We start from the raw sequence: 24,787 nt of genomic DNA on the forward strand, positions 1-24,787 counted from the left end.
CTAGATGTTGATACAGCGTCGTAAAATAACCCAATAAAATGAAAAAAAATAGCAAAATAGAGGCAGAACAATATTACCTCTTTTAGGATTAGGTTATGTTTTCAATTCATATAAATCTAGACCAGCTATTACTTTGCAATAATAGCAATAATAACTATTACAAAGTGAAGTACTTGATAAATTCTTACTAAATTTTGAAGACCAATTGCGTTATCAATATCATCGTCTGTCTATGCTTTCGTTCAACTGTATACGAGCATAACGTCATCTCTCTTAAATTATTAGATGAATTTTATTCATATTCACTAAGAAAGAGTCATCATTCGGAAGAATACTTACTTACTTACGGCTTTTAGAGGTTCATTGCCACCCCCACATAAGCCCGCCATCGGTCCCTATCCTGAATAAGATTAATCTAGTCTCTACCATTATATCCCACCTCACTAAAATCCATTTTAATATTATCTTCCCATCTAAGTCTCGGCCTCAACAAAAGATCTTTTTCTCTCCATCTTACCAACTAACACTCTACATGCATTTCTGGATTCGCCCATACATGCTACATGCCCTTCCCATCTCAACTTGAACGGGCATAACAAGAAAAGTATAAAATACATTTTTCATAGCTACCAACATATTTTCAACAATGTTTTTGAAATCTGGGTCTTATGGCTGATTATAAGTTTGGATAGACAATGTATTTATTTGTAAAATTAAAATAGGAACAGTTTTCAAGTTGGATGTGTGAAACAAAACGTGCTTACAAAGATAGGAGTTCGACACCACATTTCCAATTAAAATGGAGGAAGGTAAAATAGAAATGTTCATGGTATAAGAAATATATTATTTCGCTAACAGGGTGCTCTGAGACAAATAAGTTATATTTTTATACCTGTATTCTGTTTGGGAGTGAAAATGAGTGGCCATCATCTTTTTGTGGAGTCTGTGTCGCAAATAGTTTTGATAGAAAAGTCGAGAAACATCTGTTCTATAAAATTATATAAGGTAAGATTTTTTTTTCAGCCTAACCTGTATTCACACCTTAGCTTCGTCACTGGTTCCAACAAAGATATCGGGCATTCGCGAGGTCGGAGCGTAACGCTCCCGGGCGGGATTTTTAGGCCGAAGTTGTTCCTGGCACGCATTTACATGTGAATCGTTAATTTTGAAATTAATTGTAATTTATTCGTATGTTGTAATGTTTATACTTTGTGTTTTAGTAATTATCAAAATTATCTCACCGAAAGTCTAATCTAACCGAAAGTCAAAAGAATTAGCGTACAAAACCCTTATTCGCCCAGTTATGGAATATGGAGCAGTAGGTTGGGATCCGTACAGACAAAACCAAATTAATTCAATAGAAAAGGTCCAACGCAATGCAGCAAAATATGTCAAAATGGGGAAGGGACATGGTGAGGAGATAGTAAAATATTTAGGGTGGGAACTTCTCAAATCAAGGCGACGAAAAACCAGACTCACCGCATTGTTTAAGGCACAAATGAGACACAAAGCATGGACCGATATCAATGCTAGATTAGCAACACCATCATACTTAGGAAGGGCTGATCATATTAGGAAATTTAAATGTAGAAAACAAAGAACGTACATGGCAAAATTTTCCTTTGTTAACCGCACAATAGTAGACTGGAACAGCTTACCTACGGCAATCTTTCAGGGCGGTCCTCTTAAAATCAATACATTTAAGGAAAGGCTGAGAAGATTAGACTGAAAATGTAATTGGAGGTGCAGTGTAATTATTGAAGTTGTGTCATGTAACTAATTGAGTTGATATATAATTAAGTTGATATGTAATTAATTAAGATGATATGTAATTTAGTTGATATGTAAATAAATTAGGGTGATATGTAATTAATATGATATGTAATTAAGTTGGTACGTAATTAATTAAGGTGATATGTAATTATTTAAATTTGTAATAGTTGGGTGAAATACAAGTACTTATAAGTTAGATTTACTTTTGCTTATCGTAGGCGTTATTATAGAATAGTTTTTATTTATAGTCCTAGGTTTATTGCATCTAATATTTATAAATTTACGTTTATTTTATTTCATTTCATTTACGTTTATTTTATTTTATTTCTGTAATTGTAATTATTGTATATTATATATAACTACCACCGGGTGTATACCCATTTGTAGTATACAAAACATGAATCGACATACAGCTCAATGTTATAAAGTGATGACTATCCCAATGCTAATGTATGGTTCAGAGAATTGGGCACTAAATAGATCAGACAGAAAAAAATTGAAACAAGTAAAATAAAGTTTTAAGAAGAGTTGCTTGTCTTACTTTGCTTGATCAAGTGAACAATAATGAAATTAGAAGTAGGCTAAATATATTTAACCTAAATGAAAAAAAAAAATTATTTTAAATAAAAAATAGCTGGTATGATCACAAAAAACGAAAGTAATGGCATTCATAGGGAAGGAAGATATGAGATGCAAAATAATGATCAACAATAGAACTACTGAGCAGGTAAATAATTTTAATTATTTGGGGTTCAATATATCCTACTGCAAGAAAGTAGATATAAATACAAAAGTGAATAAATTTTATAGAATATGTGGCACGATATGACGTAGGTTAAAAAATAAAACCTTAAAACCCGTTCTATAAAATAATGGCCGTACCAACTTTGACATATGCAAGTGAAAGAAAGTAGACTTTCAATAGAACACATAAAAGGAACATTTGAAGTGGCCGAAATGAAGTTCTTATGTCTCTTGGCAAAAATGAAAAGCAGATATAAAAACAGAATTCAATATATTTAATCTCACAGATATAATAAATAATTCTAGGAAAAACTGGTACGATCATGTCCAAAGAATGACTTCTGACAGAATATTGAACATTTTAATGAACTGCAAACCGAGAGAGCGTAGAAGTGTGGGACTCACTGAATCTCTCTTAATGTGGAAACAGGTGTATGGATCTAATTCAGTGAAGTTGAAGATGATCACTAGGGACCGGATTTTTATGTAATTACATATTATATTCCTTTCAACTTAACCGTATATCAATAACAAATTTTTGCGAATCTTGTAATTACCATTAATAGGCTATATTAAAATTTGATGCTACATATTTTTACATATTTACCCCACATTATATATTATGGCTTGGTATTACATAAACCTACATATTTAGGGAGTTTATTCATTTTTACTTCTCTAAAAGAAAAAAAAAAAACTTCTGCTTGGGAAGTTTACAATTTGAAATACACAGATTTAAAAGGCCTTTTTACCTACCCAAGAAAAGATAATTTCGGGACGAAACATAACGTCCTTAGTTCCAGGAAGTAATAGAGGCACTTATCCCATACCGCCTACTGTAAATATGAGTGAACAAAAGACAATCTTTCTCATACAACTACCTTGTATTGTAAAAATCACTCAGAAAGTAGCGTTGTCTTCATATGATGAAGTGGGACGAGGACGACATGATTTGCCTCGAACTATAATAATTGTTCTGCACACGTCTTAACAAGTCGTTCTCATGCAATTTGCAACTTTACCCACCCTCGGAAAACCCGTGTCAAGTCTAACATGAGCCGCAATAAAGTAGCCGGCTTTTGAAAAGAAGCTGGAGTAAAAGAATAAACAGGAAAGATGTTGAAAGATTAAAATAAATAGCTTTTTAGGTTATTGCTTGACCTCTTTACTTTAAATTTAGTAGACCTATACGGAAATGAGATTTTTCCGAGCAATTAGAAAGTATGGTTCTCGGTTGGAATAATCCTACCCTTCTGAATGAGACAGAAATGTCACTTTTCAAACAACAGTTTGTAAATGCCTATAGTTTGAGGTTTTGGTAGGCACTTTGTTTCTTACAGGAAGCAGCTAAAATGCTGTAAAGCGAAACAGTGCTTGGAGTATTGTTGTATCATTCATTTCACTCAGTTCTCTAGTTTTAGTACTTACAGTATAAAGTGCAAGTGAGTTTATCTACTGCTTTTAACTAACTAAAATGGCCCCTGTATCTTCAACCCTAACGACAAAAATAAAATCATGGATTGCGATGGACGAAGCTTTCACTACGGATGGAAAAATAGTTAATGTGTCAAATGTGCGGTAAAAAAGTCGGGTGCTCTATGAAATCAGAACTGGAGAGTTTTACCTATCCTATACCTGCCAGATATTGATATTAAATATTTTCATGATTTTACATATTTTGGTACATATTCAGCTTATTTTTCTTACATAAATGCGTACATATTTCACACCTTGATATTACATAAAAATCCGGTCCCTAACGATCACATAATGCGAATGGATCTTAATAGAATAAGTAAAAAGATTCTACATTATAAACCAGAAGGTCATAGAGATGTTGGTCGTCCCAGAACCAGATAGAGAGATTCTCTCTAGCAAGCAAACATTCTAATGGGGGCAGATAAAAAAGTTAAATTTCTTTCTTTCACCATGTTAATAATGTTAAAAGAAGTGCTTATACAAATTTTGGCCACTCGATCACAATTACAAAGGGCCGTAAAAAATAAGTTCGCCAGAGGCCGTAAACAGAAAAAAAACACAATTTCATTGGAAAAATTTATTGGAACAGACACAGCAATTTTGAGCTATTTTTCAACATATTTTCCACCGGAACTGAGACATTTCTCATATCATGGGAGCGACAGAGAGAGATGCAGACGCTGTCAAACTCTGGAGTCTATCCCAGGCGGCTGACTTCTACGTCACAAAAATTGATCCCATGGTATGACAAATGTCTCAATTCCAGTGGGAGATATGTTGACAAATGTAGCAAAAATACGGTATCTGTTTCAGTAAATCTTTCCCTGCAATTGTGCTTTTTTCTGTAAACGGTCCCAGGGAAAATCACTTTCTGGACAGCCTCGTAATTGTGGTCGATTGGCCAAAATTTGTATAAACACTTCTTTTGACATTATTAACATGATGGAAGAAAAAAATTTAACTTTTTTATTTGCCCCCATCAAAACGTTTGCTTGTGAGCTGGAACAGGTCTTCGGGCCTACCATGTAGAAGTAGAAGAAGAAGAGGAAGAAGAAGAAGATGATGATGATGATGATATGATACATTTTACATGTCCCATATCATGTATGTGGTCAGTTGGACGCAATGATTATGAATTTTAATATGATTAATTTCATCATTAAAGCACAATAAACACCTGCAAGACATAAATAGCCTTACCGGTTCTTCAGAATGTGAAATAAGTTTCATTTCTGCCGGAAGTCGAATTGGACTCCTCTGAATTTGTAGACAAAACCACAGCGGCGAAGAAATTAAATTGTCTTACTAAATCTTTTATAGCAACACATAGCAGACGACAATGGCGGTGTTGGATAACTTAACCAGAGAATTAGGCAAGCAGCAAGCAACAGACCGATTTGCTAGGTCACTATGTGTTAAAGTGATGCACTATAGATCAAAGTTAGCTTCATCAGCGTTGTGTGTGCGGATTTAACCCAACTCGAAATTTACATGAATTATGGGAGAGGAAGCTGCAACATAGCGAGGATGCTGGAGTGCTGTATCGTATTAATTAATTACTAACCGCGTTGCAACGTAAGCTCACCTTCAAAGGCGCCACCAAACCGTCATTTTTGTCTGTTCAAACTCTCTCACTCTCTCATAATCGTGTACAGCAAAACTGATATAAGGAAGTAATTTCATAGTCAAATGTTACGACAGGAAGCAAACAAGAATCTGGTACGAAGATCTTGCACAATAGCTCCGCAACTTAAACGTTTCCAACCAACGCGTGCTAGTATTGGCAGCAGCGGTAGTACTGTAGTAGCAATTAGAGTTGAACAACGATCGAGAATAGCGCCCGCAAAGCCGAAAACCCGCACGACAATGTTGCCTACGTCGCGTCGCTGATGTAAAGACTGCTTATATTTCAAGGCATCGGGAGTGGCCAACTCTCGAACGTCAAGAAGCCTTGAATCGTCACAGCTGTTTATACTCACAAACCAGACTGAATTTTTATCTGTTTTGGCAACTGTTGTACTATATGTATATAAACAATCAAGTAGCCTATTTGATACATCAGCTCTACCTTTCAGTGTATAATAATCAGTTCCCCATTCTTTATTTAAATACTGGATCCTTGCGTTTAGGCGATTGAAGAATTTTCTACCCTTTTCCCTGAAAAAGATGTTAGTGCAAACACTCGTGATGCCCCACTTCGATTACTGTGATATTCTGTTTACTGACCTAAGCTTTACTTCGGCGTAGAGACTACAACGTGTTCATAATATGTGCTTCCGTTTCGTCTGCAATATTCGCCGGGCTGATCACGTAACACCATCCCTCGAAATGTTGTCCTGGCTCCGTCTAGAAGATCGTAGGAAAATCCACTCTTTTTCCCTTCTCTGTCTATCTTGCATCTCGTTTTCAAAATTTATCCACCCATCATAACCTAGACACACGATCACAACACTCCTCACTATTATCCATTCCCACCCACCGAACATCCTCATATTCATCTTCTTTCATTGTGGCTGTTCCTCGGCTTTGGAATTCCCTACCGAGTAATGTCAGGGACTGTCAGACATCAAACCAATTTAAGAATAGACTAACGGAATATTTTTCTAACAATTCTTGTTAACAATAATAGCTGTTTCAGGTTTCTCAATGTTTAATGGTTATATATATCACACAATAAATATTTAAATAATCTCATTATCATTATCATTATTATTATTATTATTATTATTATTATTATTATTATTATTATTATTATTATTACTATTATTATTATTATTATTATTATCACTATTTCTTACCAAAGTTTATTATTGTCACACTAACATTACTTATCCAACTTTCATTATTTACTTTCATATTGTTTTATGGTCTAGATATTAATGTAATAACTATGTAACCAATTGTATTCAATTAGAATTAGAGTCTGGCTAGGCGGAAGAGAAGGCCTACTGGCTCAGGATAAGGATCGATGGCGGGCTTATGTGAGGGCGGCAATGAACCTCCGGGTTCCTTAAAAACCATAAATTAAAAATATAAAAGTGTAGTTTTCTCTCCCTACATTCCCATATCTGTTATGAATAATCTTGTATATTCAGTAGTTTATACATATTGTCGGACCATCGGATCTATGCCCCTTCAGCGCTGTCGTCGTTCTTGGAAAAGTTAACGCCTCTATTCACCCCATTCCACCCGTTTCTCTCCCACTACGTCAAACAGCAGGCCACGAAACTTGCCGAATAGGGATGTTGCCAAACTTCCGTCAAACAGTGTCATGACTCTTGAATATTGCTTATAATAATGTAAGGTTAATTATTACTTATTCATAATTTAATTTAAGTAGGTCTAATGACGCTGATTGACTTATGCAAAATGCTGTTACTTGCTTAATAATATTTCTTTCACCACTCCGTGCTACAGTATTCATGTTGAGTTGACAACAATGGACTGCAAGTGCAAATAAACTGTCCTGCAAGAAGGCTCAAAATTGTGAGTAGTGGGGGAGAGAAAGAGAGAGGGATAGAAAAGAGAGAAATAGGAATACAGGGAGAGAAATAAATTGCCGAGGCTGAAAAGGAATTAAGGTTCAGTTCGCATATCTTACGGGGGTACAGATCCGATGGTCGGACTATAGTAACCTGTCACCTGTATTTCATAATGGTATTGTATAATGTCAGTTCATATGCATCTCATACAGATTTTACGTGCATTTTTACCAAAAACATTGTAATACCTTTACTAAATTACTGTGTATGCTACAGACTATTTAACAGTTAATAAAATTCAGGAAAAGAATGAAATTGGAATAGCTTGTTTCAAGAAAGAATATGTTTAAAAGAAGTAATAATGTATAGACAGACATCGAAAGAGATTATGGCGCAGGTGATAAAACGTTGACAACTACACTAGAGAATTCACCGTTTAAGTCCTTCTGCCACCATTTATAAGGTACTAAAATTAATGACTTTTAATTAATAGATTAAGTTATTTCGTTATAAAGTGATGATATGCTAGCAGTAATAGTGTTAAACAGAATTAAAGTGATAATTACGAGACGAACTTAACGACCTGTATACTTCCTTCCACAATATCTGTCAGGCAACGTAAACATTGCCGATAGAGGAGGAGAGAAGTATAACTGCTATTCAACCAATGACAGAGGTCTTACTCCACTCTTGTCTTGAAGTTGGGTGGGGTAGAACGCTTCAGAACATTCAACTTCAAGATAAGGATGGAATTAGGCCTCTGTATTGTTTCAATAGCAATATTATCCTTCTACCGGAAATGTTTACGTCGCCTGCCAGACACTATGGAAGGAAGTAGGCCTATAGGAGCTAATGATAGACACGCTAGATACGTAGATACTGAGAGGTGAGAAGAAGGAGATGAGGAAGAGAGAAGTGGAAAAGATGTAGTAGATTGTAGTGATGACAGCAGGATTCTCATTCTTGTAATTTTCTCATAAAACGTTCCAATATCTTCAATTAAATTATTCTGCATATTAAGTGGTTAGTAACATTCAAGAAAATATGAAAAGTAGAATAACATGTTTCGAGGATGAATACAGATACACTTTTAAAAGAAGATGTAATAATGTATATACAGAGTGATTCAAAAAGTTAGGTAACAATAGCTCTCACGGGTGACATATTTCCCCTCTTGTTCGAATTTTTCTCCAGGGTCGCAGCGGCAGATCACAGCTTTATTACGCAGCCATTAGATGGCGCAAATGTTGCGTCAGATCAACGCATTATCAGTTGCAACATGGCTGCGCGGACGGAAACATGGTCAAACGTGGAAGTGCGTGTGAAGGCACTTCACCAGCACAAATTTATCGTCAACTTATTGAGGTCTACTGTGGGAAACAGAGCTTCCGGTGGGAGATCCCGGACCATCCTCCCTAAGGACCCGACCTGGGTGGTATAGCTGACGCCAGGGATTTTGGCGCGTGTCCTTGAGTACAATGCACAGTCTGCGAGCATCTATTGATGTGTAGCTGAAAGTGGTACCACCTCCTATACACGTCACTTCAGCAATCTGCCAACCACAGCTGTCAGTCTTGCTGCCCAGACTGCGGCAAAAGTAAGATACTCGCACTTAACTTTCCTGCGGTGTGTTCTTGAGTACAGTGTCCAGTCAGTGAGCTTCTGTTGCCACTCCAGCTGAGAACTGTACCTCCTTCTAAATACGCGTCACAGCAACAATCTACCAATCACAAGTGCCAGCTTTATCGCCTATAAATTGCTACAAAAGTTAGACACTCGCATTTAAGTTTCCCATTACTTATTCCACATGCCAAAATCGGTGGCGCGCCCTATAAGCGATTCAACACTGATACGGCCGTCATGACGTGGTTTCAGGGACTTAACAAAGTTTTCTTCTATACCGGCGTCGATGTCTTGGACTACCGTTCGAACAAGTGTATGGACAAGTATGTTGGCTATGTTGAAAAGTAATGTATACCAGTGCCCTACTATTGTGTAGCCTATCAGTATATCTGCCTGTGACATAGTTTGTCCATGAGAACTCTTGTTACCTTAATTTCTGAAGTACTCTCGTAAAAGGAAAATATTGACAAATAACAAAGTCACTGAATTCAAGGTCGAAATAAAAAAGTAAAATCCTTAATCAAAAAAGCAGACGAATCGAATTAATTACATAGTGAGGTGTAGCATGGAAATAAACTTAGTCATCCAAATAGATCCCAAAGGAGTTACCTAGAAGCAGAATAGTCTAAATGATGTGCTCACTCAGTATTAGGCACAGAGCAATATTAACATTTGGTCTGTCATAAACGGCACTTTCAAGTGTTTCCCTTGCCACCCTCAAAGCTCTAGCAATCAACTTTATAGTTCGGATATAACTATTCGAAGAGGAAATTGAGGAAATATCACCACGAATCGAACCCATTACCCGTTTCAAAATGAGATATTGCGCAATTCAAGCCATTCTGGGTGATGAATCATACAGCATCAATAAAAGTCACGCGAATAGAACGTCGCGATGTTATAACGTATTCCTCCAGCATCAAATCCCAGTTTAACGGGCCTATAACTGCGACGTACACGCATCCGGCGACCATTGTATGGGGCGCCATGTTGTATTGAAGTGATAAACTTTATTACATATTATGCCCAAACTAGCCCGAGCTATGGACGGTATTTTGGCAACACATAACGAAAAAATGTCTTTACTCCATGGTTTAACGACCCCATATTGTTTTTCATTGCAAACTGGGTGGGGATAATATTACGAGGTCGCAAAATTTACGTTTTATAGGTTATCAACATTATGCAAGAACAGTGAAACATTACGACACGGGAACGAGGGGGGGAACGGGGATGGGATGATGAGCCATTAAAATTCGGACGCAAGATTTCAGGTTCAACAAAGACCACAGGAGTATTGGCCCTCTCGCTCTCATGAATCTGTCTTCTTTCAAACGAGCTACTAAAACATTAAATCCTGAAGCTAGAAACGGAAATCGTGTCTGAAATTAGTCTCGTACGGCACGTGAGAAGCAGAGAAATTGTACCAGAATTTGCGACTAAATTTTCTTCTTTAACACTATTTGAACAGAAATGTATCTCCAACTGCAATCCTACGAACAGAACTAAGAACTAAGTGGTGGAAATAACAAATAGAAACAACGGAAAATAATTTAATGAGATTTTAAAACTTTTCAATCGACAGTTGAATAATGGTGAGCCTTAGTAAATAAAATAGCAGGCCTACTGGTTGTTATAAATATTCGTCATCATTAACCATCACGAACTAGGCCAAAATAGATCTGTGGTAGCATATATGCCGAAATAAAGGCACATAAGTGTATGTGTCCTTTCTCCGAATAATGTATTTATGTGTACTACGATAATAATCAAAGAACGTAGCCACCAAGTTTCATTGCAAGATTATGCCGCTACAGAACAGAACAAAAAGGCTATGTGATCTTTTCCGAGTAATCGGTTCAAATATACCGCCATATTCGAAGAACATAAATCTCCAGGTTTCATTGTTAGAAATCAGGACAACGCAATGTTAGATTGTTCTTAATATTTCTCCTTAGAGATCATCGTACACTCATAAGTGTGACAATTGTTGTATGTCTTCAGAAAAACCTGAAGTTAAAAATTCCATATTTATTTCTAACGCAGCATTAGGAAAAAATTGAAATATGATATTTTTTAAATCTTCTACATGATTTGATGAAGTGCATCGAGTTAAAGTAATGTAAATATTTCCTACTCGTGTCCAGTCTTCGCAGTTTGATAAAAACATTGGCCTCGTAACAACTTCTAAAAAAAAGTAATAATTGCAACATCAAAACTATGGTTACATGCAGCAGCAACATGGAGAGAAAATCCTAGCAGATTTGAGGTAACCATTGATCGAAGTATTATTGATTGCACTTCTAGCATCGTACTTCAAGAAAAGCCCCATGAGGATTTCTTTCAGTTATGTCATCAAAGAGAATATGAGTAGGCTGATGTCAAACATTACACAATCCCTTTTTCAGAAATAAATACAGCTAAAGTGAATGGCATTAAATCCTTAATTGAAATGATGAAATGATTAGCCTAAAAGTGTCCCGTTAAGGGCAAAGGCTTCCTCCTATAGTGGGAGAGCTCTATTTGTCTCACGCGGTGAGCTACTCCGCGTAAGAGATGTTTACAACCTTGGAATTGTTCACTTGGTTCACATTTTGCACTGTTGGATATTGTTCGCTTGTTTGTGTCGCACTGGTTTTTTTCGCTGTTCACTTGTCTTCTTAGGTTTTTCCAGTCTTTATGTCTTGCTCTGCTTGACCAATGGCTTCCTACAAATTCACTGAAGATGTCGGCCCATCTTCTTTTTGGTCTTCCGCGTGATCTCTTGCCAATGCGGGGATCCAATAGTGTGATTGCCTGCGTCCATCTTCGGTCTCTAAGCCGTGCAACATGGCCTCCCCACTTCCATTTGGTGTTGGTGGCTTGCAGTGCTGGATCTTTAATTGCTGACATCTTTTGTAGCACTTCGTTTGGGACTCTGTCCCTCAGTGATAAGCCTAGTATCTTTCTCAGCATCTTTCTTTGGCTTATTTGGAGACTGTTACGAAGTTTGGCAGTGAGAGACCATGTCTGACACCCATATAACAGTACAGGAGTTACGCAGGTCTCCAATATTTCTATTCTGAGTTTCTTGCTGAGTGTTCTCTCCAGTACGATGAACTTGAGAGTCCAGAATGCCTTCCACGCGAGAGAAATCCTTCGTTTTATTTCCTTCTCTGTCTTCTAGTGGAAGGAGACTACCAATTCTTAATTACATAACTCAAAAAGGATAATGTTGGAATTTCTCTTTGAGGAAACCTCCATTGTCAAAAATGTACATTGTGACATTTCAAGATATGCCTCAGTTTGGTATTCTTGAGTTGACTTTTAAGCTCCTTATACTTCAAATCAAAGAAGACTAAATTATATAGTTGGAATTTGTCAATTAAGAACCATACTTCATATGTTGACATTATAATAACGGTAATTCCTTTGAATAAATTCTATATTGAAAATGACTGTAAAAAATTGCAGGGAGGAAAGAACAATTTCTGGAGCACTTCGTTAGAAAACAGACAGTTACACTTTTCGGACTTACCCCCTGATCGCAATTGCCTAGCCACTCACCTCCATGGAATAAATATGTAACTTATCCAATACAACAATACACGCATCGTAAACAGCCACAATCCATTATGAATTGAGGCCAACTTGTCATCAGCCCAGCAATTAGCAAGATCAAAGCTGACCTACCATCTCAACTGATCAAATATCATTGTGTTGACCATAGCAAAATCGAGGAATCTCAAGTTCCTAATGACTAAGAATCGACAATATTATAATTTAATTGGTTACATTCAAATTCTTACAAATTGCAACATCTCAAACTTGTGTATACACGTATAAAATTATTTTCCAATTTTGAATTATTGTGATTTATAATTTGTAATAATGCTATAATAATTTATAACAATAAAATTCTAAATAGATATTTTCTATCTTGTTATTTATACTGTAGTAGTATTCTTACTCCTTTGTCCTTTTTATTGTCCTCCTTTTTATTCTTACTACTTTTTGTTGGAAACGTGCAGAAGCAACAAGTGACGGTCACAATCTATCTAAAACTTCTGAACACTCGTCTACGACGTAACCAGAAGGATTTCTCTTAATTTTTTATTGGTAACAATTTAATAAACTTATTATTGCTATTTGCCCTCAAAATCAGAGAGAATTGAATATGCAAACATATGAGACATAGCTTCCGATAAAGTTAATAGAAAACATTACCAGAAATTTTGAACAAAAATTATATTCCAAATCAGTTAATGGATGCACTAATTTAAAAATCATATACAATGAGCTCCTTATTACCAAGCTGTATGCAACCCTGACGTCTATGTACGATGCCCACAAAATTGCAGTACCCGTTTCTAGGAGATTTCAACGCAAGGTTAGGTGTGCAATTTCTATATCCACAAGGTCGGTAATTCCTTAATTGAAAATAGACAACTCTCCATTTTATTTTGTTACTAAGGAAAGTCAGCACTGGTTGATATTATACGCTTCCTTCTTTGTTTTAAAATGCCACTGAAATAAGCATCAATGGTAGGTTAGGTTATACTGCCAAATTTTAATAATGTATTATGTTTATTTGTTTTTTTATTTATTTACTTATTTATTATTTCGTATATGTCTCTTCATTTATTTGGTATTTAATTATTTATTATTTGCTTATTTATTATTCATTTATTTATTTACTATTTATCTACTATTTTTTTATTAACTACATATTTACTATACATATATTTAGGCCTACTATTTATTTATCTATTTATTCAATTATCTATTTATTTATTTATTCATTCATTTATTTATTTATCTACTTATTTATTTATTTACTTACTTCCTAACTCATTTGTTATGTATTTATTTATTTGTATGATTCTTTCTTCCTTTCTCTATATTTTATTTATTTATGTATTATTCAATTATTTATTTATCTATTTATTTGTTTACCTATTTATTCATGTATCTATTTATTTGTTTATCTATATATTCATTTATCTATTTATTTATTTATTTGTACGATTCTTTCTTCCTTTCTCTATATTTTATTTATTTATTTATTTATTTACATATTTATTTATCTAATTAATTAATTAAGTTATTTTTCTATTTATTTATTTATTTATTTATTTATTTATGTATTTATTTATTTATTTATTTATTTATTTATTTATTTATTTATTTATTTATTTATTTATTTATTTATTTATTTATTTGAGGTGTGTTGAAATCAAAACCATTTTGTAATGACATTGCTGGTCTCATTTTGCAGTAGGCTACCTTTGGGAAATAGTTGGCATAGAATCTGAGGAGAAAATATGTGGAATAATCTGGTGTTCCACATTAAAACAAGAAACCGCAAACCATTATCAGCTATATGTCTTTATCACCTGATCTAGTGTGATAGGAAAATTACTCCATTTTGCATTTAAGTTGTGATTACAAGTACTGTGTTTACGGAATTGGGTGTGAATGTGTGGGATTGCATTAATACGTATCTAGAAGGTGCAGGTAACTTACCGCGTATTGTGAAAAGCATATTGCAGTACATATAGGAGACAATCAGAATGGAAGTGAATAAACCACAGGGTACCCGAGGCTGTAATCTGTATCCATGGCTTATGTTTATATAAATAGCGACACGTGTAAGAATAGCCCTTTCAGTATTGTTTTGTTTTCATTTTAGTGTCCATAGTTGACCGCAACAATACAATAATGACATTTACTGGTACAGAAAAATCTTTTTGCGTCCTGCAGTTCGATAGAAATGGTTATGCCAAACAGGTACAGCGCTCTTTTCGCACTAAATACGGAAGGAAAGGAAGAACCCATCAGGGAGTCGATAAAGAAATGACATCACCAATTTGTCAAGACTGGTTGTTCTTTAGTAAAATCTGCATTAGAATAAACGAAACATCGAGGCTAACATTTTAGTTATGAATTGTAGTAGAATTTATCAGCAATCTTAAAAAAACAGAACCTACGTCAAATTGATAGCAGTTTTGACGAATACGTCACTGAGACAGAAGTTCTCATAATAGTGTGATTCACGAGGTTTTACCGTCACTTACGGAATTTATTTCCGAAGACATTCTGCGCAAAAAATTCATATAAACATGTATCCTAATGTCAATATTTTCAGAGCTACACTAATTTGAAGTTGTTAGCAAAATATATTTTTTCTTTAGTTTTAAGGGTAAAAAATATTACAAATAGAGAATGAAGTACTTAGAAGTGTCATTTCTTTAATGGGCTAGTGTTCTGAAGTTAAAAATGTGTTGTTAATTGCTTTGCACAAATAATTCTTACGCAATTATCACAAATCATACAACTTTAGGAACTTGATTCTTTACACTCTAATTTTGCATCCTAATGTACAGCCTTAAAAATTTACAAGAGTGGCGTGATTTGTAACAATTGTTGTGATAAATGCTTAAGAAAATGTTATTTTGTAGTTAAAAATCGAAAAAAAAAAAATCTGTACGAAGCAACTATGGAATTCACAACACATTTTTAGCTTCAGAATACTAGCTAATAAAAGAAATGATAGCTGAGTTCATTCTCTACCTGTAATATTCTTTTACTCTTAAAACCCAAGAATAATGGTATTTTAGAAATAACTACAAATTAGCGTATTTCTGAAAATATTGAGATTAGGACAAATGTTTACATGACATTTTTGCTCAGAATGTCTTCGGAAATAAGCTCCGTAAGCGACGGTAAATCCTCGTGAATCACTCTCTATAATGTGGCAGTTGATTCACAGATTTAAGTTGGAAATGAGGCGTGATAATATGAGTTGCCACTGCATCATCACTCACAACTTAAGGTACACCCACAAAACGCAAAAAATGATGAAAAATTTAAATTTTCAAAATATAACTATTTTAATAGAGAATTTTCTCCCCTTTAATTTGAAATAAGAATTTTCGATTTATGCCTTATGGTTTTTCAGATGTCCCGTTTTCCAAAATTCTGCGTCATCAGCCACGGTCACTTCTACGAAGATCACTCCAAAAGTAATGCACAACATTTCTTTAAATTTATTTTTTATTCTAAACCTTTGCAATTTATGGAGGTCATAGATACATTCTTCCGCCTTGTATTCAAATTGAATTTAAGTCGTTCCCGTGAGTGGCACCAGAAAGTAGCTCAGACGTGTTGGTTCAGACTTTTATCGTGCAGGTATACAGGCACTCATTCCAAGGTGGCGTAAGGCAGTTGAAAGTTGCGGGGATTATGTTGAGAAGTGACGTATTGTTCCTGAAGGATGTATTAACATTCTATGAAAATAGCAAAGTTGTAGGATGAAAATGTAATTTTTAAATAAATAGTGTGGATTACTTTTGGAGTGATCCTCGTAGCAGTCAATCCCCTCGTCCAGCATTGCTTGTAAAATAAACTTCTTTCTAGTCCCAAAATAGATGCATAGATATCAGGGCATGATCATTAGATTGAAAACACGTTTTTACATAATGAAGTAATTTATAATCTTTTACTGTTAGTCATAAAACTGTAAATTTGTGTGTCAGTGATGTTGTACGTCATTTTAATAAGAGTCCAAAAGGAGAAATTAAAATTCTGAGGAGGATGAGCATAAACCCTGGGACAAACACCATCGCAGGATTTGTTGCATCAATGGAAAATAAGGACAAAAATTAAAAAAAAAAAACATTCAACACCTGAAGTTAAAACAAGGCGGAGGTATTTGAGAGGCAGAAAGAAGCTGAAACAGGACCGACATGAAGCTGCTCAAGGGGTGACATATGATGATGCAGTCTTCTAGGCTCTGAAAGTTTGTGGTTCATTTCCTGTAAATAGTAATTTTAGAATATTTAATTCTTTTCAACATGATATCTCAGTCAAATATGGTGATACCAAGAAGATATTGGTGTCATTTTGAAGCTTGAAATTTCTCCTAGTGCCTGACAATGAGTAAAATAACATTAATGTAGTTAAATTATCTATGGATTTTTTACATGATATATGCAACATAAAATATTAGTATAAGTTACATATATGTAATATTTAATTAATGTAAATGAAAATAAAAAAATAGCTCTATGTCAGGCACTAAAGAATAGTTTTAGCTATAAAACAGTGAAAAAAAATGTGGCTCTATCTTAAAAACTGCATGAGCTATCATGTTTCAAGTTATATGTCAAAATTATAAACAAAATAATTTTTATAAACAATTTAGACATAATTTCAAGGGAACTGTTCACTTCATTCTCTTTCTGGTAGGCTACCATCCTCAATTGCATAAAAATTTTACAAAGCAAAATTATGCAAAACAAAATTTGTTGTATGTGGGTAGCTCAGTTGGTAGAGCAGCTGGCTACGGACTGGAAGGTCCGGCGTTCGATCCCAGGTGGTGACAGGATTTTTTCTCGTTGTCAAACTTTCAGAGCGGCCCCGAGGTTCACTCAGCCTCCTATAAAATTGAGTACCGGGTCTTTCCCGGGGGTAAAAGGCGGTCAGAGCGTGGTGCCGACCACACCACCTCATTCTAGTGCCGAGGTCATGGAAAGCATGGGGCTCTACCTCCATTCCCCCCAAGTGCCTTCATGGCATGTTACGGGGATACCTTTTTAAAGGTGTACATATCCTTAACCCAAACACAAGGAACATAGGAACCAGTCAGCGGTCGGTGCGCGGAAGGATTTTGTGTTGTGTTTGTTGATATGCGGAGTTAGGTTGCATGGAATGAAGATTGCGGTTGAGAGCGTAAGTAAATAAAATACTACTAATACTATACAAAGAAATAATTATTCATGGCCAAATAGAGAAACAAATAGTTAAATGTATAACCCACTTTGACGATGGAGAGGAAGACCCAGGGAAACATAGCTTCAGTGGACATAGAAGAGGTTGCAAGCCGACTCCATGAAATGAAGACAAAGATATAGTACTTTGTAAATTATCACCTTTGTTTCTTGTGAGTTACTGGTCATCAAATAAAGCTCCAATTTTGAAATTATTTTTTTCCATTCTAGAAATTTGGCGGTGCGGTACGGCACGGCAGTATGAATTCGCTCCGTTTTGGAAATGAACTGAATAATCCGTCCAACAGATTACAGCACTGGCTGTGATTAGTGATGCGGATGCCTGGACACGGATACACAGACTTTGTGTATCGGCCGTGAATACAGATTGTATTACCTGGAACATAATATAATGTATAGAGGCCAAAGCTTCTGCAGTAATGTTTCCGTTTCTGTCTGCCTTCAATAACTCGCCCGAAAAGAGACCTGCAATAACTTCAGCCACAACAACTTCATCTGGACTTTTAGGATGTCATTTTACAGGCTGCTGAACATTGTCAGTAAACAGATATTGTTTATGGTACGTCGCAGAGGAATCTGCTTTGAATCTGTTTATCGATTGTGTCGCCGTACTCTCTTCGCCCGTGTAAATGTGGGAGTAATGATGTAACTTTCACAGTAGCCACCTCACTTTCCGTCCTCTCCTTTCACTCTCGTCGTTATTGCATTGTCCTCTCTTTCACCTCCTCGTCACGTGATGATGTCAATTATCTACTCATTAACCATACAATAATCAGCCATCAACTACTACACTTCTCAGATTAACTCATTAGTGGTGGCAATAAAGCCAAAGAAAAAAAACGTGAAATGGCTCCTTTTAACGTTTTATTTAAGGCAATAGACAATTGTGAAAAAGACAATACAGTAGAACCTCTATTATCCGTGGTAATCAAGGGAGTGGACTGGACGGTTAATCGATAAAATCGGATAATCTGTAACATAAAATATTTTTGTGCGAGATCGTGAGTATTTGCTTGGTTTCCGCACAAAACCAATCCGCGGAAAGTCTAAAATTCCACATTCAGTATTCCCAATCTAACACACATAACAATTTCCCTCTTCTTACCGCTTAAGTGACATATTGATTTTATTGCTTTAGGCTTTTAACATATTATTTTTAGAGACGTTCAATATAGCAATAATTATAAATTGGAAATTTACCACTGCAATTTCACCTAAATTGCAGTGTTAATTATTGTTTTTAAATATTTGCAAAAATTAAGTAAACTCTACAACTCCACTAAAGTCTCATCTCCTTGACCGGCAAAATTAAACTTGCCGATGTTATTACTGCAGTATGTTATATAAATAATATTGTTAAAATATTAAAATGAAAAATAAATCATTACATAACCTTACCGTTTGTTTTAAGTTCGCATTTATAGACTGGGGGAAAAAAAAGACAGACCGCCTGCTGGAGTATAGTAAACACAGAAAACATTTTAAAGCAACAATGTTGAAGATAGATATTTTTGTTTTGCAAATTTGCCGTCATTGAACAGAAACCAAGATGGAGATTTCATTGCAACTAATTATAAATTCCTCTTTCAGGTATGTAATAAACGATCTTCGCACAAAATAATGTACGATACACGAGTGGTATGTTTTCTTTCAATTCTCGGAAATTAAAAAATCTCAACTACGTTTCGCTTTTTCAAACTTTTCCTCGAACATGAAAACTTCAACATACCGCTCTTGTAACGCATATTACTATCGTAAATTTAGTGCATAACACAGTTTCATAATTTCCACCGTGGTCTTTTGTTTAACACGCTAAATAGTGAATCAGAAGTTTATTGGTAATAACTTAAGTCCGGTTGTCAACAATGGCTTTATAAGGGCCAAGTAAATTTCTTGCGTTGATTCTTTGTGGAAAAATAGGAATAGTAGAGGTTTCTTATTGTAGATTTACAGATTTTGTCCACTTCATTCTTGTTTTTAATTAAATCGCGCACATTTTTAATGCCAATTTCTTATTCTGATGCGAGAAAAGCCGCGATTTCTCTTTTCCCAAACTGATCAATTATTTACTGTATTTGTATTTTTATTTTGATACTTAGTAAAATACTTTTGACACACGTGGAAGATATTTTGGATAGAATTATGAAGTACGAGCACTCGAACAGTAGAGAAAGGACTGAATGCTGCACGGGTTTGCTCTAAATTTTGCGAAAGTTTTGGGACCATTTCTTTGAAAGCAGGTAGTGATTATTTTATAATTTGGGAAAAACACCTTCAAGTAGGCCTACTGGTAACTGTTCCTATTGCTGGCAGTACACTTGTAATATATATATATATATATATATATATATATATATATATGGATAAAGGCTTAGCCTATAATAATAGACTCTAGAAAAGAATAGGTACTAATATAAGGTATAGAATACATACTTTTTTCACCAGCAAAGAAAGAAAGAATAGAGTGAGAGAGACAGTCGGATAATCCGCTGATCGGTTAATAGGGTGACGGATAATCGGGGTTCTACTGTATAACTTATTAAATTGGCATTGTTTGAAGATTAGGTGAAGTTTTATTCAATAAATTGTAGCTTGTACCCAAATTACCTCACTATACCCAAAATTACCCCGACCTACCCTACCATTAATGAAATACGCGTAAATTAAAATTTTATCAACTACCCAAATCGTTATTGCATGAAGCAGAAAAGAAATTCGTTTTCTGTATTGCCCACAGAAGCATTTGCACCCTTAAATCGAAACACAAAAATAACAACTTTATTTATAAATCGAACCGTTTAAGTAGACAGATTCACAATAGTGTAAATTGTAAAGAAGCACACTCCTACGATAATATTATCCGCTATAAAGTTCATCCATAGAATAGTCGACTGTGTGTGTTGCCGCAGAATTCTCCTGAAAAGGAAGCGTGCTTATGCCACTTTCTCGGAATACATTTTGCGCACTCAATATTTCTTCTTTACATTTCATTCAGTAAAAGTTAAAACTGATACATAAATACTACTGTAATTCCTCCCTCTGTAATGAAAATGGTACTTTATTTTTATTATATTTTATTATGTTTTATTTTATTTTACTTTATTTTATTTTATTTTATTTTATTTTATTTTATTTTATTTTATTTTATTTTATTTTATTTTGTTTTATTTTATTTATTTAACCTGGTAGAGATAAGGCCATCAGGCCTTCTCTTCCCCTCTACCAGGGGATTACAACTTCAATATTAAGAATACAATTACAATTATAATTATAATTAATATTAAATTTACAAATACAATAAAAATCAAAGTACTAAAAGATTAACTGATTTATAAAAACTAGACTGTTTATTGTGAAAGTTAAGAAGAAAGAAGCATTTCTTTTATTGATGAAGGGAGAGTCGGATAGTATCGGACATCGGGTAGTATCGGACAGTGAGTTTCTTTCATCTACCATACGATGATAGTACCTGATTGACATGGTTACGTTTCTGTGATGCCGCATAGAGAAACGTAACCATGTCATTCAGGTACTACCATATGGTGGTAGATGAAAGAAACGCACTGTCCGATATTACCCGATATCCGATACTACCCGACTCTCCCCTAAGTAAAAATTAAACCTACTCTACGCAGTAAGAAAATGCTTAATAAGTTTGCTTTTGAACGCTACTAATTTCCGACAGTCTCTGATGCCACTTGGTAGAGTATTCCACAAGCGCGAGAGCGAGATTGTGTATGATGATGAATACGATGATGTTTATATTTCTCCTGAGACAGCCGAACCGTAAGTAATGCCATTAATTTGAGGGGGTTAGTCTTTGAGATATTCAAACAAAAAATGTTAATACAATTTTTCTCATTTTTGCTTCCTTTTCGAGATAATAATTGTTTTATGTGAAACATTCCATAGCATATTTTGGGAAATAGTCTGATTTAATTCCCAACATGCTTAGTCAATTTAAGAGATCAATGTATTGTGATAATAAATGATTGAACGAATTTTTAGTTTTGTCCTTTAAATGTGCAGAAATTTGGTCAGAACAAACGTAACTTTTCATTCTGCAAAGCAATTGTACAATGTTAAATTTTGTTCGGATCAAATTTCTGCACATTTAACGGACAAAATTAAAATTATTTATGTAATTTATTGCCATAATACATATACACTGCTATCTTAAATTGACTGAGCATATTAGGAATTAAATCAACGTGTTTCTCAAAACACGCTATGGTAGATAGCGGCATGTTAAGTACCATTAAAATGAAATAAAAATCAGATAGTCTCTGTTGATAAAATAATTATGATTTTGAAAATGCCTTCAACTAAATTGTCAAGCAAAAACTGAGGAATGTTTGCGAAGCCAAGCATAAAACTAAAATATTTGTGAATATATTTTATAGACTTTCCAAGAGGATCAAATATTATTTTAGAATATATTTTCTTTCTATAATTCGGTCGCTAGAAGAAACTGTGAAGAGGAGGAAGAGAAAGTTAAAAACTTCAGCTATATATTTCGCAACACAGCATTCTGTTGTTTACATTTTCATAGCAATCCAACCCCATGAATTTCTGCGTAACAGAAGCACGTGGTTCAGTCATCCGATTAAGAGTATGAAAAGCAAGCCTGTGATGGTTGTTTTACGGATAATTTTAAGTTACACTATTGCTTCCATCTACAGCAATGTTTGTCTTACTGCCTTTAGAATCGAAAATTATTATTACAATTTCAATCAATTTACAAACAGCATAGGAAGCAAACAACTTGAACCTGTCATTCATACTCGCTTGGAGAAAGTAAAATTATTAATTAAATAAGAATCCACTAAGCCGATTTCGTGAAACTTTCGGTAGTTTAGAGAAGCATGTAGCAATCCACCAGCCATTACTGTCTGTCACAGCTCTTGGAGGAACACTGAAGGAGTGTATAGTGAGGATCATATAAAACCAGTTCCTAAAAGATTAATTTGGCTATCTCTTCAGTGTTGCCAACTAATACCAGACATCACCAAAGAGGGCAAAGTCACAGTGCCGTGTACTGAAATAATAATAATAATAATAATAATAATAATAATAATAATAATAATAATAATACTAATAATAATAATAATAATAATAATAATAATAACAATAATAATAATATTAATAATAATAAATATTTATTGTATTTATCTGATGCCTGTAATCTATAAGATAAAACATTGTAATAAATATAAATAGATCATTTTCTTAATTTATAACAGTGTATAACTTATCTCCAATAAATGATTTCTTAGCATCGCCACAGATACACTTGATCGTACTTGTCACTATCTCTGTCACTAGAGAGTTCTTGAAATTTATATTTTTCCCGCCATTCATAAAATATTTTGATATGATACCTCTTGCACAAAAGGGGAGATCTATAACTGAAACTTGATTAATATATTTCAGTATTACTTATATTTATCCTGGTAATAATGAACAGTTTGACTCGTAGATATTTTGTTTTTCAGCATTAACTTCCAGCATTAACTTCCAGCACGATTGTATGAGAAGATTCGAAGAGAACGGCAGTTACGTAGAACTTCGGCTTCCCCCTACTACTAATAATGCATAACACGTCAATACGGCGGTTGCTGTCGTCTGCGATACAACGAACTTTTCTGTTGATTTTCGAATTCATTTTTTTCCTGGTTATTATATGCTTATTTAAGTTGTGTTAACTGTCGCTAAGTGGTTTTATATTTTATTTTATCCGTCTTAGTATTTATTTTATTATTGTAAATATTTTTGTTTTATTACTATTATTAATTAATTAATTATTAATTAATTAATTAATTAATTTGTATTACTATCTTTGTATCATCTCCGTCACGGATATTCTAGTATTATTATTATTATTATTATTATTATTATTATTATTACTACTATTACTATTATTTCTATCATCAACATTATTATTCACCTCTGTAAAATTTATGTAGACTACTGGACTGTACCCGAGCACGAGCATATGCTCATTTCGGATATCTATTCATATGTACCATTTAAAAGGCTAAATTCTGAATAAATTTGAAAATTGAAATTTGAAATTTGAAAATTTGAAATAATAATATTATTATTACTACTACTATTATTATTATTATTATTATTATTATTATTATTATTACTATTACTATTATTTCTATCATCAACATTATTATTGATCTCTGTAAAATTTATGTAGCCTACTAGACTGTACCCAAGCACGAGCATATGCTCATTTCGGATATCTATTCATATGTACCATTTAAAAGGCTAAATTCTGAATAAATTTGAAAATTGAAATTTGAAATTTGAAAATTTGAAATAATAATATTATTATTACTACTATTGTTATTATTATTATTATTATTATTATTATTATTAAACAATAATAATGTCTTACTATTTACTTATTTACTACATCTCATCTTATGATGGAAAGTATTTTCTAAATGGTTAAATAATTTGTGAAAGAGTAGTCTATATTTTCCTCCTGGACCTCTCGCACATTATGTTGGTAGTTAGTAGATTAGTATGTTCTAATATTAAAATATATTTTGTCTAACAACATGAAATTCATTGATTTGACTAAACAGTTCATGATTCACGAGACCTAACCTAAAAATGTATTTTTTGATCACTTGAAATGTTTAATACGAGTTCCGAAAACAGAATACCACTTTCAAATGTATACCCTACTTGAAATACATACTCTAAGTAGCTACCATGCCATTTCCTCTCCTGGATATTTTGATAAAAATCTGAACACTAAGAAATATATTTCTGTCCATTAGCCACGTACATGTTTCATACGAAGTAGATCTGCAAATTAGGCTGTCTTATTTAATTACACTTAGCTACCTGACTATAATATTGAATTGGACTCACGACGCAACAAAACTGAATTAT

Source organism: Periplaneta americana, chromosome 12, assembly GCF_040183065.1.
Source record: "Periplaneta americana isolate PAMFEO1 chromosome 12, P.americana_PAMFEO1_priV1, whole genome shotgun sequence".
In the NCBI taxonomy this organism is placed as follows: domain Eukaryota; kingdom Metazoa; phylum Arthropoda; class Insecta; order Blattodea; family Blattidae; genus Periplaneta; species Periplaneta americana.